Source organism: Pogona vitticeps, chromosome 5, assembly GCF_051106095.1.
Source record: "Pogona vitticeps strain Pit_001003342236 chromosome 5, PviZW2.1, whole genome shotgun sequence".
Taxonomy (NCBI): domain Eukaryota; kingdom Metazoa; phylum Chordata; class Lepidosauria; order Squamata; family Agamidae; genus Pogona; species Pogona vitticeps.
The window spans coordinates 23,037,170-23,056,085 of NC_135787.1; the positions used below are offsets into that span (position 1 = coordinate 23,037,170).

The 18,916-nt window shown below is 39.7% G+C and overlaps 1 protein-coding gene across 1 annotated transcript in view; it reads left to right on the forward strand.

The window, feature by feature from the left end:
* The first annotated feature begins 3,199 nt into the window (after positions 1–3,199).
* The window catches only part of TET2 (tet methylcytosine dioxygenase 2), a 71,535-nt gene continuing 55,818 nt past the window's right edge, over positions 3,200–18,916 (forward strand). The window contains exon 1 of the mRNA XM_020796411.3: positions 3,200–3,442. The gene's annotated coding sequence lies outside the window, so the exon portion shown is untranslated. The remainder of the gene's footprint in view (positions 3,443–18,916) is intronic.

Here is an 18,916-nt window from a genome sequence, read left to right on the forward strand (position 1 = left end):
CCTTGCTTCTTCGACCCACTAAGTAATAAGATCTCTTGCTGGTTATATAGAAGTGCCTCTCAAAAAAAAATCTGTGCCACACCTTGAAGAATAAGCATTTGAAGAATGTAGCTGTTTACTTCCTATATTCAGCATGAAAGATACAGTGAGTATGTGTTTTCATTTCTTCTCTTTTGTTAGTCTTATGTCAAGAGAAAAACCATGTTTTACACAAACCAGCCATTTAATGATAATTTTTAATTCACAAACCTCAAGTTGTCCAGGTCAACAGCTGTTTCTTTGGGGTGGGGGTGAAGGAAGATACCACCACCATCACCCATTAACACATGTCACAGCATAGGAGGAGAAACATGGGCACAAACAGGGTTAGGCTTGTTTGCAAGCTGGGCAAAAGCCAAAGAAGATTCCAAACAGACAAGAGCCATCTGCTTGAATACAGAAGAGCACAGATCAGGGCAGGCAGGAGCTTAAAAGATGAAATGAATAAGAAATGACCTCATGGATCATTTTACTAAGCACAGTGCCTATCAGTGGAGAGAGCTAAAAGACTAAATATGTAGACATCCTTTCCTATTGTAGGGATATGCATCTAAAAGTACAACCTGGTTTAAAATAAAATTTACAATAAATGTCAACTGACCAATAACATGTGTTTGGGACCTATCGATAATCAATAAGTTCATCTGTGTGCATTATTTCTGAAACAGAAAAAAAAACCCAAACCCTTACAGGTCCCCGCCCCCTTGAGATCGGCTGATCTAGCCCAGTGGTTCTCAACCTTTGTTACTCAGATGCTTTTGAACTGCAACTCCCAGAAACCCCAGTCAGCACAGTTGGTGGTGAAGGCTTCTGGGAGTTGCAGTCCAAAACTCCTGAGTAACCCAAGGTTAAGAACCAGTGATCTAGCCAAACTCTTGATTTATTTTATAAAATGGTGAAAGGACACGGTATGCATCGCTTAAGCAAAAGACTAAAGTGATCAAGGAATGAAGGATGCAGAAACAGTTCACACATATACCTAAAATAAGTTCATGAGTTTTTGCAGCCATGCTGTTCGAGAAATCTTAACAACCTTAGCAAGAAACATTTCTTAACTATTACAACAGGCAAGGGCAACAAAACTATTACAAGTAAATTTTCATAGCATGTCTTCAAACTCTGTTGTATATCCATTGCACACCCAAGTGTAACCTAGTTAAAAGATAATGTATCATACAACATACACATTTTAACATGTATCAAGCAACAATATATTCTAGGTTACAATATACTTTTGTCACTTTGTTTCAGTGTTACTTTTTGTATCTGATGTGCCCATTTCTATGTAACATTTTATTTTACAACATTCTGTAGCTCCATGGTTTGTGTTTGCATCCCAAAGGTTTTATTGTTGTCATAACCACGTGTCCTTAAGTCAATTCTGATTTACCAGGACTGTGCAGTTTTGCCCAAGGCCACACAGGACCTGCTCTTCTAGGATGTACAGCAGGGAACTGAATTCCCAACTTCCAACTATGCAACCGGATACGCAACTCACTGAGCTATCCAGCCAGCAAAGGCTTTATAACATGGAGGATTAACTTGTTAGGCATCTTTTACATGTCTAAATTTTAAAAGTTTGCTCTTTTGTATTTTATTGCTTTACAAGTTTAAAAAAATATTTTTATGCAGTTCTAGATGATTATATGTCAATAGTATCATCCAGAGTTGGACATGCCAGTGTCATCTCTATGTTCAGTCTCTAAAATATCTGAAGCCATAGAGGTGACATAATTGTGCCAATAATAATAATAATAATAATAATAATAATAATAATAATAATAATAATAATAATAATAATAATAATAATAATAATAATAATAATAATAATAATAATAATAATAATAATAATAATAATAATAATAGAGTTATCCAGCATGCGGGGGGGAGGGGGAATGTGACTGTAGACCGTGTAATTAACTTGTAAACTGCCCAGAGGTGCTTTAAGCGCTATGGGGCAGTATATAAGCAGCACACTTTACATTTACTTAGGTTTTTGGTTAAAATGTATATCTGGTATGTAAAACCAGTCAATGTTTTTATAATTTTGATGAACTGTGCCTGGTGTTTTTGAGTAATAATAACAGGCTAGGTCTCTTGGGCTCGTACTTTTCCCATGGAAACTATTAATGTTTAAGGACAAAAGCGGCTTTGAAAACCTCAGCTCTTCAGCTTCTCAGGAGGACTGCATTACGCGCGTGCAAGGTAAAAAAGGGGGGGCCTTCCTAATCCAGACAACCCTGCGTGTCACATGCTCCCCACTCATTCACACGGCCGGCATGAACCACCCAAACGCTTCTCGGAGAACCTCCTCGAGTTTGAAGAACTTCCACGCGAGCAGGCCTTTAAAAGAAGCACCAGGAGCCTTTTGGAACACGCTTCTAACCAATGGAGGCTGCGGGAGCGCTGGATATGGAAATTAGGGGGCGGAGCCTGGGACGGAGATGAAGTTAGGAAGGACAAGCCATTGTGAAAACCACACACGCACACCCCGCCCTCTTCTACTACTTAAAGGGACTGGCGGGCGATGCGCGTCGCTGTCTTTCTCTTCCTCTCCTTCCTAGCCCTCCCTCTCTCCCTCCCCGGGCCAACCAGGAAACAACATCTGTTAAGAATGACAGCTCCTTGTTCGGAGTCCTTTGTCTACAACCGTGTCACGTTCTTGGAGCCGCCGCGCCAGCCTATGACAGGAAAAGGGCTTACCGAGTCGTTTTATATATATATATTTTTCCCCTTCTCGTTTGTGGTGGGTTTTTTTGTTTGTTTGTTTGTTTGTTTTTTTGAGGAAAATAAAAAAAAATCCCTCCCACCCCCACCAAAAAAACACAAAAACGAATTTTTAGGAAAGCATTTATTGTAATTCCAGTCCCGGTTTGTCCCTTTCACGACTTCTGCCTTGCTCAGGGACGAGGCGCATAACCGTAATCCTAAACACCATAACGTGGGGAAGAGAGAAAGCCCTCAGCAAAGACTGACACACACAAAGACACACGCCCGGGAACCCTCCTCCGCAAGGCAAGGGAGCCAGCCAGCCAGCGGGCGGACTAAGCTCCCCGCCAGGGCTGCCAGAGAAGCCTCCGTCCGCCCGTCCCCTCTCCTCCTCCTCCTCCTCGTCGTCGTCCTCCTCTTCCTCTTCCCCGCCCCGGCCTCCCGCGCCCCCCCCCCTCCGCCCCGCGTGTGCTTTCGCGCTCGTTCACATGGCAGTCACGTCCGTCGCTGGGGCTTCGTGGAGTGATGAGGGAACAGACGTCAAAACGGCCTTATGAATATTGATACGGAGGCTAGGCTGCTTTCGTAAAGGAGCAGAAGGAAGCAAGATGGCTGCCCTTTAGGATTGGGTAGAAGGGAAGACCGGATTGCTGTGGCTGGATCCTGCGAGGGCTGAGGGGACGCCGGCAAAGAGGTCAGACAGAGCGCTTGCTCGCTTTCCTCCCTGGGCTCGTTTCCTCCCGTTTCGTTTCCTCTCTCTCTCTCTCTCTCTCTCTCTCTCTCTCTCTCTCTCTCTCTCTCTCTCTCTCTCTCTTTCTCGGGCTCTTGTCAAAACTCTCCCCTTGTCTTCCTCCTACCCCGGCTGCCTGTCGGGCTGAGTCGTGTGACTTTTTTTATTGAATTTTCTTAAAACACACACACACACCCCACAACTCCTCTGCAGTTCTCATCAGAAAGGAGGGGAAAAAGTACAGTACAGTTGCTTCTCCAACATGGCTGGCAAATAGAAATTTTGAAGCCGAGGTTTTAAGATAGGCTTCAGGTTCTCCCCTCCGTCCCCGACTCCATTCCCCCCCCCTTTCCCCCCCTTTTCGCCTGGCGAATTTGGCTTTTTAGCTGGAGTTGGGTCTGGCTCTTGTGTTGAATGGGAGACACTGTTGGCGTGTCCAGTCGCGCTGCCTTTCCAAAGTTGTCCCTTTATTTAGTTGCATACTTACTACTCGTCTCTCTCTCTCTCTCTCTCTCTCTCTCACACACACACACACACGCGCACACACACACACACACGCAGACAGAGGGAGAGAGACACACTCCACCAGGCTTTTTTGAAGTGTGTGTTTCTCATGTACACACGTGCTGAGTGGCTTCATCGCGTCGGCTTTATGCAAGGAAAAGGCTTCCAAGCGGGGTGTGGAGGCGATCCGGGTGGTGGTTTGAAATCAATTTAAAAAAAAAAAAATCACTGTTTGGGTTAGTTGAGCGAAAGTTTAAGAGTCCATCTCCTCAATCGCCGTCTGCCCCCCCCCCTCTTTTTTTTAAAAAGTGGGATTGTGATCTTTGAGCAAATGCAAGCTCTTTCCGGAGATGTGCCTTCAATGGGTAGCGAGGACTTTCATCTCGTCCCGGCAGAGAGGGGCTCTGTGTGTGTGTGTGTGTGTGTGTGAATCTTTATGTGTGAAAGTCTTGTTTTCTGGCTTTGTGCTTTTCATGAATCAGCTCTCATTTGGTTTGCTGGTGAGTGACAGGCAGACACAAAGGCAGGCGCAGTCCAAGGGAGAAAAAGCGGGGGCGGGAGGGGGGGAGAGAAGGGGGTATTGTGGACTTTTGAGAACTACAAGGTCGAGGGCGCTTAAGAACACAGAGAAAGGGGGGGGGGGGGAAAGAGAAGGGAAAATTTTTACATCACACCATTCTTTGCCCTCATAATTTGTAGTATCAGTGTGTTGTTTTGTCATCGGAGCAGCTTTGTCCCATGCCAACTCAAGGGGGGGGGGCGCAATTATCTTTCTGTCCTTTTAATTGCCTTTTGAAAAGATCGGGGAGGTTCAAATAAATAAAAAAAAACAGGCAGGAATTTTCCAACCGGAGGCAAAATATTTTGACCTGTTCGTGTATTTTTGTTTTACTTTGCTTTTCGCTTTAAACAAAATTCCGACCACCATCACCACCACCTCTCCTGTTATTTGCGACCGATAATGGAAGCTTTTATTTAACTGCTTCTTGACAATTTTAGCAGGTTTCCCCCACGGCTGGGTTAGTGTTATACAGTATATTTCCCTTCTGTATACTGACTGTGGTGGAGATGGGGGGGGGAGAACTGATGTGATCTCAGCGGTCTTCTACTGAAACATTAATTCTAATGATCTCATTTAAAATCCCCCTCCCCCTCCCAGTGGTGGATATGCAAATACAAAACCTGCCGCCTTGAAATGATAAGCCACCAAAGAAAGGGACTTTGCTAGCTGTTATACATTTAAGCACTGTCCTAAAAACCGGGAGGGGGGAGGGATAAAGAAAGATCTTCCCTCTGTACAGAAGGTCAGTGGGTGTTGTTTGCTAGCTAATGAGGCCAATGCATTTGCATTTTAATGGCTAGCTGACACTGGCACTATGGTGGAGAGAAGGAATAGTGATAGCCTGTATATTCATTTGTGTAATTGCATGTGTATTCCATGATGGCACTTTAAGGGGGAAAAGTAACTAGCCAAAAAAAAAAAAATTTTAAAAAAATAAAAGGAGGGGGACTCATTTGTAAAGCAAATTCAGCAGATGTGTGTTCATGGTCAAGCACCATGAATAGGTTTTAGTTAAGGGGATGTTTAAAAGGCAAAACAAAAACAAAACTCTCAAATGCAGTGTGCTGCCCTCCCTCCCAGAAGAAAAACACTACCTGTTGAAAGTCTCCCTTGGGAGTCATTGTGACTTTTTTCTCTGAGGTCAAGTGTCCAAGCTGCCGCATCCTTTATAGTATGTTTCTGAAAGGTTATGGCAATTCATTGGCTTGTACTTGGATGCATCAAGAATTTTCTAAGAACTTTTACTCCCATGTTGTTCCTTCCCCTTCTGAAAAATAATAAAAATATAATTGTGCCCCTTTTGATAAATACCTACATAATGATTGTTTTATTTAAGCAAATATATATGTGAAGTACAGTGTAAAGGTCTTTTTAAAAAATAAGCTTACCCCTTAGGTTGTCAATGTGACCTATCAGATAACAGGAACTCCCATCAGACCTAGCTAGGGATTGCAATCCAACCACCATCTTGAGCAGTACAGGTTGATACTTGGCATGATTTCATACTAGATCAATAAACTTTTTTACATATACTGTACACAAGTTTATATTTTGCTAAGGAGTATCCAATACCCTGAAAAGCATGAAGAAGAATTAAATGGGTCAGTAATATACATTTGAGTGTTATTCACTGTATGTACAGGGATGTGCATGTTTCTGTACCATGGTTCAGAACATGTAGCTCTCCAGATGTTTTTGGATTGCAGCACTCAACAGTCATAGGCAGCACAGACAATAGTGACAGATCTTGGGAGTTGCAGTCTGACAACACCTGGCGGGCTGTATGTCACCCCAACCTACTCTGCACATTGTAGTACAGTTGCAGTCTTTTGTTCTCAGTTATTCTCTTCTGGCTGCATAATAATGTGCACAGCTATGGAGAAAGAATGCTGAATCTTGTTGGTAATCTGCCATGCTAAAAAGCAAAGATTAATAAATGTAAATCTGTAGTTTGTTACTCAGGGTCATGTGCAATTGATAAATATATTGTCAGTGTTCTGTGAAGGATTCTGTAACTGAGGATTGGGAGCTTGTGTCCCTCAAGCAGATATGGCCCTGCAGCTCTCACTTAACACCACCAGCATGCCCTGGATGATGAAGGTTGTCAGCAGACAACTGGAAGACCATAGATTTCATCCCACTGCTCTAAAACCCAATAAAAGTATTTTAAGAGTAAGGACATACCCACAGTTTCTCAAAAGCACTTGAATCTGCACCTACTTGCCAGATGGGGGTGCAAGGAGAAGTGTCAGTTATTCCATGCCTTGCTTTTTAGAAGTAAGGTCCTTTCTAGTGAGAAAACTCTTCCCATTTATGATGAATCCTTTACAGCAATGGTTCCCAACCTTGGGTCCCCAGATGTTTTCGGACTAAAACTCCCAGAAGCCTTCACCATTAGCTGTGCTGGCCGGGAGTTCTGGGAATTGTAGTCCAATAACATCAGTGCTTTAGAGTTTAATTATGTTCTCAGCATATGTTCTCAAATGTTCCATGGGCTGCATTAGAAAAAAGGAGGATTAATACATCTGCTGCTTCATTGAAATATTGGTGTTTTGTCATGGTTTTTGCTAGGTCTTTGGCATTACAACACTCCCTGATTCAGCTTCTGTAGTTTGAGTCTTGTTCTGTTATGGTGCTCTTGGTTTTAAGCCTTGTTGTGTCGAGTATATTGTATTCAATGAACTGATAGCATGAAGAGATTGATTCTATCTCTTAATGCCCTGATGGATTGGCTATGGGACTTTCTATTAAAAATACAAGCTCAGAGAAAGCATGTTGTTCTTCATTGTCTTGATTTTCAAACCTACTGGGAATATTATCCCAGCAATGCCAATTGAAACTGAGTGAAATTTGAATTTCACTTTTAAAAGCATCTCTGTGCTCAGGATTTCAGAAATGTGCTCTTGTGGATAGAAAACCGCAGGGAGAGGGGTGTTGTTGTTGCACTGTACCTAGATGCTTACTTTAAGGTAGGCATCTAGGTACAGTTACTCTTTCTTCTTTAGGTTACAGAGTCCCTCAGAGAACATTGACAATGTATTTATCAATTGTGTATGACCCTAAGTAACTACAGAATTATGTATATCAATCAATTACTTATTTTTCAGTAAGGAAGAGTACCTACATCCTCAATTGGCTGTTCCACATGCATCTTGTCATCTACTTTTTTCCTATGGTCAGCCGGGTAGTTAAGGAAAAAATGTTGTTCTGATGTTGCTGTCAGTAGCACCATCATATCAATCTTAATCAAGATCACTTTTGGTTGGGAGAGATGAAAGTGTAGTCTAATCTGTCTTCCAGCAATCTAATGTTTTGCCCCTTCTGCTATTGGTGGAGAAACAGTCATCTCAACAGAGATCAACAGCAATGGACTATAAGCAAAACCTTCCAATCTCCAGGACTTTCTGCTGAGATGATTATGTCGCTGCTTTCTAGTAGTACTCAGAAAACAGCAGTCCTCATGACAATTCCTGGGGAAGGGATGGGTTCCAACTGGAATGGAGGGAGGAAGTGGATAAAAGTTCCATCAGCCACCATCAACTTCAGTAGCAGTCATTAGGATGGGGAGAGTATTGTGCCAAGGTTGTTTGTGTATGTGTGTCCTTATATTTGTGACCGTCAGCCAGTGCTACATATGGCTTTTGCAGTTAAATAATAATAGCTTTTAAACTGCTGACCCTATGGATCATCAGGTCCAGTCCCTGTCAAGGAGGCACAGTGGGGATCGAACTCCCAATCTCTATACCACTTAGCTATCCAGCAGTTCTAAGTTGCAGATCATTACTGATATAGAGGGCTGACTACATTTGCTTTAAATTATAGTGTAAGTCTGATATTCCTCTTAAGCAACATTCAACCTGACACAGTCTTTCTTTCATTGCTTGCTTTCTCTTAGCTTGCAGTGGATATCTCCTATGTTCAAACATCTTAGCAAGTCCAGCATCCCATAGCATATACAACAGGCTTATAATGCATAAGATGCTGAGAATGACTCTGAAATATTAAGAAATAGTTTCATTCTTGATAGCAAGTGCCTTCAAAGGAAGTAAAGCCATAAAAATTAAGAGAAGTTCATCCACATCAAACTCTGTGGCTGAAATCCAATACTAAGTCTCGAGCAGAGTAGGCCCATTGGATCAATGGAACTTATAGAATAAGTTGACTCACCAAATCCCTATTGATCCAGTTGCAACACAGAGTCAGGTTTTTGCCAGTGGTTCTTAATGCTCAGTCCTCTGTGAAGTTTAATGTTCATATTCCAGAAGCCTCACCCAAAATGGATGGTCTGGACTTTGGGGAATTGAAGTCTTAACCATCTGGAGGGTGAAAGGTTGAAAAACTCTCAGTAAAGTGAACTATTTAAAAAACTTTGTTTGTGTTATACTGGGCATTTTTGTTCTTGCTGTTTTTGAAGATGGTAAAGATTATCCTTTCAAAGTTTACAGCTTCTCAAGCTTGTTTCATTTGATGATTATAAAGAACTATACTTTTGTGATGAATCTAAACTTCATCAGGAGGAACCTTTCTGTCTTCTAAGGTAGACAATGTGTTTTATAGAGTTGTAACTTGATTTGCGGGCTCCATTGTGTCTGAAGTTATTATGCATATTAGCCTGAAAAGAATCCTCTTAATTTTTGGTCCCAACAACTAGAAGAAATAAAGGCAGTTCATGCCATTTTGGGGAGATGCTAAGAGTCTAGTTTTGGTGAAGTTTGGGGTGATGCATAGCTGAGGAATAGTAACTGAGAACTGTTTTCCCTTGAAAGTCAAAATTGGCAAAGAGTCACTAAGCGTAGTTTTCCTGGCGATTGCTAGGGATCATGCTGAAATTTACATCAGAAATGCTAAGATTTACATTAGAAGTGTTTAAGATATACACAAGACTGTAAGGTTCCTAGGCAAAATTAACACTGACTTGAGCCTGGAAGACATATATAACCCTTGGAAACACTGGATCATGGATGTGGTATAATTATAGTGGTCTGCTTCTATAGGCTTCTGGCACTTTGCACTAGCTGAAATTTCTAAAGAGTTGTGGGGAACATTTTATAACCGACCTTATAACTGACAGGAATGATTACTACTAGTTCCAGTCTCTCAAGGAGAAGTGCCTAATCATGTCACAAAGCAGAATTTACAAAAGCTGGTAGGTGTCACCATTGCAGCTTCTAGGAACAGTTTCAGGTCAGAAAGCAGTCCTAAGCTATAAATCTGTAGAGCCTAGAAGAGTTTATATTCCATCTCCTTTTTGATGGTATTAACATGAAATGATATTTGTTACATGTACCATTCTTTCAAGGACCTCCAAGCTCACACTGAAGCCTATTGATGGAGCTAACACCACATCTCCCTGTGTGTGATGCAGTGTAAGAATGACCACTCAATTTAGTAGAGTAGATTAGTTCATTGGAAGTAGGTCTATCAATAGTCATTATCCCTAACAATTCAATGGGCTACTATGTCATATTCAGGGACAATCTCTCACTATCTTATGCCTAAGACAAATAGCAATGGGTAGCTGTTTCTAGCACACAATGCTTATAAAACTCCCAAAGGCGAGTGTTGTGTACTCCTGGAATTAAAGGTGGATTAGATAGATCTTTATCCAGATCATAAAATCGGTGTGTACACTTTTTTTGTTTGTTTGTGTTCTGGATGGAACAGTGTGGATTTATCATGTCTCTTGCTGTCCGAAACAGTTCTGCTGGATGGTGCTTCATTGATGTTTCAGGCAATAAAACTGCAAAGATTTGTTCTTAACTATAATTGCTGGAATATAACCTTTTAACGGTGATCTAGGCTGTTACTAGCCAGCTTTGGTATTAGTTGAAAACTGCCCCTGTTTATGCTGTTTCTCTTCCCTCCATGTACATTTAAGTCCCTTCTAAGTTGCCACTTTCAAAAAGAATCAGTAATCATCATGAAAATATAATGCTAAAGAGCACAATCGTCAATTATTTGCCAAACCAGATCATGTATTGACTTAGTTCTCATTTGTGATTGCTGTGAGGGCACTTTGCCATTTCTGAGTGTTGTGACATCATCTGGAAAGGCTATTTGCTTCATCTGCTGGTTCTGAAACGCAGTGGGATGCGTTATGAATCATAAAAAACTAACTGCAGTCTGAATCAGAGATGAAACATATGACTAGGTTGAAACTAAAGAAAAAATTGCATTCATCTGTCATTGTTCCATTATAATTTTATTCTGAATTGCAAGTAACAGCAAATCCATTTCAGTCAACTTGTAGAAGCATAGAAAATATCCAAATGATATCAGATTAGGTCTTAACTAGATGGGGTTGGGATTCCTGTCATTTACTCAGAGCTTCAAAACACATCAAAGACATCCGTCCTATGTCCACCCAACATGCTGACTTCTAGTGTTGGAACTGGGATGCCAACAATAAGGGCAAATGACAGCTGTAATTTGGGTCTTAATTTAATGATTTAATTAATGATTAAAAGACTGAATTAGGAAGTCCTCATGATGAGTTTTGCTTTTGCAGTGAAGTTACAAACTGGCTTTAGATCATTCTCTCTCTCTCTCTCTCTCTCTCTCTCTCTCTGTCTCTCTCTCTGTCTCTCTCTTTCTCTGTGTGTGTGTGTGTGTGTGTGAATAATGTTTAACACCAAGTGATAATGGATTCCATGGTTTCAAATAAGAGTCTCTTCCAGCTATCAGCAGTTCAACCTTGGAACCTTTTTCATACAAAACATCCACTCTGCCATGCTTCCTTCATTCTGACCTATATTTGGTTTCTTGTAAGGATTGCAAAAATATTGTGCACAAATCCCATTGGTTATTTATGTCACCATAAGTGCAGAAGGGTAAACTGCAGTGGTACATTACCAACTAAATTCCTTGTCATGTGCTAAATCACATGATGGTCACATGCCAAAGAATACAGGCAGTGATTTATTGTGCTTCATACCAGCATAAATAACCAGGATTTTGGCCAATTCTATGTGAAGAACTTTGAACACTTACAGTTCAATCTTATGCATGTCTGTTCAGACATGAGGCCTATTCAGTTCAGTGGAACTTATTCCTAGACAGATGGATATATGTTTGTAGCCTCAACCACATAGAAGATATACTGTTCTTGTTCTTATGCATTGAAGCCGTTTGCCACAATACATAGGAAGACAAGAGTGTGTTTAAAAGTGCATCACTGGAACAGATAATTAAAACAGATCAAGGACAATGCTGAATTTTTTTCAAAAAAAATCTTTGGTGCCTTGTAAAACTGAAGAGAAGCGACTCCTTGAGATTCTTTATGGAGGAAATTCTACAGCCGCAGTGTCGCCACTACTGCTCCCTGTTGGGAACTATTCTTGCTATTCCCTGCTGGATGTTATACACAAGTGACAGTTATGCATATTGTGCAGCTGTAGTGGGATAGGATGTGTAGTTGTCATTGGTCATTAGCTGCTCTTATGACTAGTGTGCTATGGGTCCCCACAGTTTCCACAGACAGAGAGGAGTGCAGTGCCAAATTTGTAACAGATTTTTCAAATATAGTAAGGGAATGACCATTAGTTGTTCATATGAAAATGAATTCTCCATATTGGTAACACTTACCACCACAGTTTGCAAACATTTTTGGAAGGCATTTATGTAGGTAGTTCTCACATTAGGTGGCATTGTTGAGTAAACCGGGACACTTGGTCTTAACAGATGTTGTTTGAGAGGGTACATCACAACCTAGAATTTAAATTGTCCCCATCACTGCTCCTGCCATTTAGTATGGGGAAACATTTTCTTTCCTGCACCAAGAACAGAGGGACTTAGATCTTCAGGGAATCCAGTTCTGGTGAAATTATACGTGTTAGTGGGAACTATGGCTCCAATTCAGGATGATAGCCAAACACACATAAACTGGACATTACATACTGTACAAATGTAAATATAATTATATAATTGCCTTATCTGCTATAGCCTGACTGTACACAGGAGTTTCTTGAACGTGTACTACTCTAATGGCAACTTCTAAATTTCTTGGTCAAGAAGGTTCTGTCCCTTGTTATACTGAAGCAAATTAAAGAGATTTTTTTCAGGTTGCCTCTAATCTGAACAGAACTCTGAACAGATGTAAAATATGAACCTTATTCACAAAAGAAAAATACAAAGAAGAGACAGTGTGATCTAGCTGACATACGTATCTTCAGTGAACATTGTCTGGCATGTGTGACTGAACCACCATAGGTTGCCTTTTCATATCACCAGATACAAAACTGCTTTTTAGTGGAGTCAATCCATATCTTCAGCAGCAGATCATCAGCTATTTAGTAAATACATGTATAACTCTTCTTTTTGAGGTACTCCACAGTTTAAAGAGAGTTGGGGGCCCCCAACTAGTAGTTTGATTAGCATAGTTCTTCCTGTGCAAAACAGATACCTCCAATTTATTTTTAAAGGGTGTGGTTTTATCTCTTTGTCAGAAATTATTGATTTCTGCTTTGTGTCACTGAAATTCTGTCTTCATCAAACAGAATAAAGCATTCATAACTGTGGACATCTTGACACCTTTGCATTATTATTATTATTATTATTATTATTATTATTATTATTATTATTATTATTATTATTATTATTATTATTATTATTATTATTATTATTATTATTATTATTATTATTATTATTATTATTATTATTATTATCATTATTATTATTATCATTATTATTATTATCATTATTATTATTATCATCATCATCATCATCATCATCATCATCATCATCATCATCATCATCATCATCATCATTCTGAGTGGAATACTCTAATAATACCCATTCTCTTTTCTCTGCTAGAGCATTAGCTACTCTGCAGGAAGTGTGATGATTGCCCATGTGAAAGAAGTATGCAATTAATCTATTATAAGTGAAGTGACTGTTTTGTTGACTTGCCAGGAGAGCTTCAGGAAACTACAATGAAAATTCTTCTCTTGTCTGGAAATACCCTCAAATCATTCAGGTCTTGCACAACATATGTTGCCAAGTGGGTGCAGGATATGGAAGAAGGCATTTTGGCTGCAGAAACTGATATTACAAATCTTAACAAATATTGTGAAATGATTCCTCCACTACATGCAGAGAGCTAAAGTTTCAGGTAGCTTTTCAGTTTTCAATTTGTGGTTGAATTGTGAAGCCTTTGCTACAGTGCCATGCAGTGTCTTCAAAAATTATCTTAGAATGTGATCAGTAGTTAACGACTCATTCATGGGGTTGCCATGCACTGGGGGTGACTTGACGTCACATATAGACAACAGTCACCTATAGAAGGTTCACTAACAGGGCTGGATTGTCCTAGCCTAGTGCATAGTTCTGCTTCTAAACTTTCCACTGTTTAAATACTGTTCCATTAAATCATTGCTGAGGTTGCAATGATTTAATGGAACAGTATTTAAACTGTATTTAACATGACCTCAACAAATGACTTGTTGGGGTCATGTTAAATACAGTTTAAATACTGTTCCATTAAATCATTGCAACCCTAGCAATGGGGACGTTAAGCCCATACAGCCTACCCATCTAGCTTTCCAGAGAGCCAACATGACCCCAACAAATGACTTGTTGGGGTCATGTTGGCTCTCTGGAAAGCTAGATGTGTAGGCTGTATGGGCTTAAAGTTATATAAAGCATGGAAGAAACAGCCTGACCTTAAGTACAGCATGTATAGAAAATAAATGAAAATTTGTTGTTTAGTCATAAAGTCATGTCGGACTCTTTGTGACCCCATGGACCAGAGCACACCAGGTCCTCCTGTCTTCCACTGCCCCCCACAGCTTGGTCAAATTCATGTTGGTAGCTTCGATAACACTGTCCATCCATCTCATCCTCTGTCATCCCCTTCTCCTCTTGCCTTCACACTTTCCTAACATCAAGGTCTTTTCCAAGGAGTCTTCTCTTCTCATGAGATGGCCAAAGTACTGGAGCCTCAGCTTCAGCACCTGTCCTTCCAGTGAGCACTCAGGGTTGATTTCCTTCAGAATGGATAGGTTTGTTCTCTTTGCAATCCAGGAGATTCTCAAGAGTCTCCTCCAGCACCACAATTCAAAAGCATCAATTCAAAATGAAAATTAGGAAAAATGAAAATGAAAAATCAAAAACGAAAATCAGGAATAACCAAAATATTTTCAAATTAGAGTGTCTTTTTTTAAAAAACACCCTACAGCATTGAAGAAGGTAGATTTTACTCCAAACTGCTGAACCCAAGGTAGGGGGAAATAGCCAGGTCATGTCTAGTGATCTACTTCCCAATGATTATAGGTGCTCACCTGGTGCAAGATAAAATGTCATGTGCCTAGCATTCTTGTATTCCGCTCACACATTGCCAGTTTTTTAGTACTATTTGAACATGTTTCCATTTTAATAAAGAGATAGTATGATTCTGTAATACTCAAAATGCATTCTTCCCAAACCTAAGTGTATCAGGTAAACCATGCTCATTTGCATGAAATGTAAATAGGCATCAAACTTTGGTAAAATTATCTGTCTTCAAAGCCTTATGATACTCAGAGATTTTGTGTCAGTTTTCCGGCCAGTGCAATAGGCTTTAATAATACTTAAGAAAGCAAAGAAGCCAAAATATACAGATTCATTAGATAATACCAAGCCAGTGGGCACATGTGTCCAATGATAATTCAGAAAATCCCAGCAGCAATTCATTAATCACCAGCTAAATGACTAATTATATTATGCCTTTTGCTTTTCTCGTGCTTAACAGGATTTCAGCCATTGTGGTGTAAAGCAATGTAAGTGCTGAAATTGGTTGAAAAGTGAATTGCTGACAAATACACATGAAGCCCACAGCTAAGCATTTCAGTTTTATAGATGTTTAAAATCTTACTATGAATGTCTATGTAAAGTAACTCAGTTTGGGCTCTTTCATGTCAATTTTAAAATTTTTGGTTCCTTGTACATCACACTTACTTTGTTTTGATGTCTAGAAAGTGAACACTTAAAACCAGAAGAATGCCAAACAGATTTTAAAAAGGAAAAAAAACCCTCACTTCAGCCTTGCTGATCTTTTATTGTGTGAGTTTTGGTCCCTGTATTCCTTCATGCCTCCAATAAAAACCCTTCTACAGTGAAGTAACAATAATTCAGAATTTGCAGTAGGGGGATAAAGGTGTATCATGTCACTCCAGCAAAGAAATTGCTCCAGTTTCCTTAATGAAACATTCATGCTCTGAAATCTACATAGTAATTCAAATCATTATCATATGTATATGATATTCATTGATTAATTCCAACATTCTGGCTGAATTCCCGTTGAAGTTGCCATAATGCAAAATTATGCCTGCAGAATTGTGAAGAGCATTAGATTCAAGCAATCCGCATCATGCAATTTGATTGTGTGATTCATGGCACAATTGTGATTGTGCAGCGCACCTGTGGAAGTCCTTTGTGAATATCACTTTCACCTTGGCACAATTTTTTTCAACAGCTTGTTTAACCTTTGGGTTATGCAGATAGAGCTGCACAGCAAGATTTCAGCCAATTTCTGGATGATATTCTATGTTCCTCATCAGCAAAAAATAACAAATTATTGCATTTTTAGACTGCAAACCCATTTGCCTGTAATTATTTTATTTGACTGGACTTGCAGTTAGAGAAATGGCATTTTCAATTGCAACTTTTTTGCAGGCTTTGGGCTGTAGTGGAGGGGAATAAAAATGTACAGCAAGAGCTTCACACTTGCTATATATGCAGTGCTGCAACTCCAAAGGCCATACCTTTCAGAAGGAAAAGTATATTCAGAAGGAAAAGCGCTCTTGAAATTAATGTGACTTGCTTGAAACTTGGTATTGTTGGGTTACGGCCGGCAATATAATTAATCATTAAACAGAAACCTGCAGCTTTGAGAATATATTCTGGTATCTCTTGTTTCATGAGCCATTCAGGCATACTTAGTTGTTTTCTAAAGCTGACTTGTGTTTAGAAGGGCCTGATGCTAACACTGTTTTGCAGGTGCATATATTAGATACCTACAGCTTGTTGACCTGCCAGTCCTACGGTTTATTCAGATTTTTTTCACTTGACATGTACTTTTGTGTGAGCTTGGGATACACGGAGTATGAACTGTTGTAGAAAATGACTGCCTGGATAATAAAACAAGCACTTTTTTGACTAACATTGACCTCTCCAGAAAGACTGAGATTTTTTTTGTTGTTGTGCCAACTTACTTTTACTTCATTGCCGCAGCATGAGGTGTTTTTTTTTTTCTGAGTTTCTTCAGATACAGCCAGAGTCAAGTCACCACGTGGACTTTGCGCACATGGCTGCACTGTTTACAAACACCCTCCCAGAATTCCCAGGAGCTGTTGCATTACAGGCGAGTGCGACATTTCATGAGTCAGCAGTGTTAGTCTACGGCGGTCTATTTCTCTTCACCATTTTTACTCTTATCCACAGCTACCATATCCTTATGACAAGTTGGTTGGAGTATTCCACGAGCTAGGGTTTTTGTTGTTGTTTTTTGGTCCTTCCTTTAAAAACAATCCTTTTGTTTTGATGACATTCGGCTCTGTCTGTCGCTTACAGCAAGGTCGTGTGTGGTGAACCAAAAATAGAAGCATCACTGCCTTTGAAGAGTTGGACCTGGGCATTCTAGGGTAGTGACAGCTCATCATGAGAAGTAATTTTTAGTTCTTGCTTGTCAAGTGGAGTAAGGGAGCCTGCAGTCAAGTACAAACACATGAAAGTCATGATGGTTGTCCTCTCTCTCTCTCTCTCTCTCTCTCTCTCTCTCTCTCTCTTGTTGGATAGTACAAAGTTTTGAACACTCCAGCTAGGAAATACTATCTAGGGCTGAATTCCTGACACAGGCAGGTTGTATAAATGGAAGAAAATGGTGCAAAGTAGTCTTAACTGTTTAAGGTTGTGAGAGAAGCATGGATGCTTTAGGAATGGACTTTAGGAAAATTGAAGCAGAAAGCCATGGAGTAACAGTCATGAACTAATGTGTCATGTTTCTAATTGCAGTTCCAGAACACTGCTGTTGTAGCCATCAGCAAAAGCTCTCTTTACCCCTCTCTGTAAATATACTCATATGTACATATACACAAATTCTGTTGCACAGCACAATTTTAAGCATGTTTACTTTGAAGGAAGTACCACTGGGCTTATTTCCAAGTAAGTACACAGTAGAATAATAGTCCTAACTGATATCTGTCGTAGTCTTAAGAGGAAAAACTGCATACCACTTTACACATATCTTCTTAATGCAATGTTGACCAGTCTGTCTTAAGAATTCTTTAATACAGTACTTCTTTTGCCAAATAGCATGTTATCTTTTTCTAGAAGGAAAAGATTATACTTTTCAAAATATTGTGTTTTCTAAGGTTCTGTGCTGTTTTTGTTGGAGACGGGATCTGTGTGCCTTCCTTATTATTCCTGGCTTAAACAAGCTGAAGAAATCAGGCTTAGGACAGCTTAGTTGTGTTTTAATTCTAACCTATTTTCAGCCTTTACAGTAAAGGTCAAAAGCAAAAGATGACCACAGCTGTGCTTCAAAGAGATTGCAGAGGCATAAAGCTTTTTTTTTTTTTAAAGAAACACACAGATTATAATTCTCATTGTGTTGTGGGTATTCTTGAAGCCAGTTAGAGTAAAATAGCCTAAGGAGAATCTCACTGTTTGTTAGCATATTGGATATCAAATTGGATAGTATATAAAATGTATGTGCATTTGTGTGTGTGTGTGGGAAATTATAGGCATCTGTTCAAACTTCTAACAACATTTTAATGGTTTCCACAAAAGAAGGAAGTGAAGCTATGCTGTAAGACCAAAGGAAAAAAAATCAGGATATCTTGCTGCTGTTGTTGTGTAGCTAGTTTTTTCAATGTTCACTTGCCCATATAGCATAAAAGAATATTTTTGTTGCTTTCATATGAACCCTCTTGGCTGTACTTTTTAATCTCATAATTAAGGAAGAATGAACTTTTTTTAATTCTTTAACATACCAACTGCACTGAGCTACTTGACAAAACAAGTGGAAATTGTTAATGTTCTATTAAATCAAACACCAAAAATGTTGTTTTTGTGCTGCTGGTTTAATGATGATGCACATGTGCATACTTGGTACACCTGCGATGCTCATAATGTCTCTTAAGATTGTCTGTCAAGCATATTAAAACAATTGTTGTTACAGGTTGAAAACATAGACTTTGGACTTCAAGAGGGTGGGCCTTGAACACAAATGCTCTTTAGGAGTATAAATCAAACATTAATTGGTTTAAAAACCCAAATAAACTTGCCATCATTAATCGGTTAATACTACTTGCCATGGTGGCATGCTTGATGAGACAAAATAGGTAGCAACATGCCAGTCTGATGCTGCAGCGAGAGCGTGAGTCAGAGCGATATCG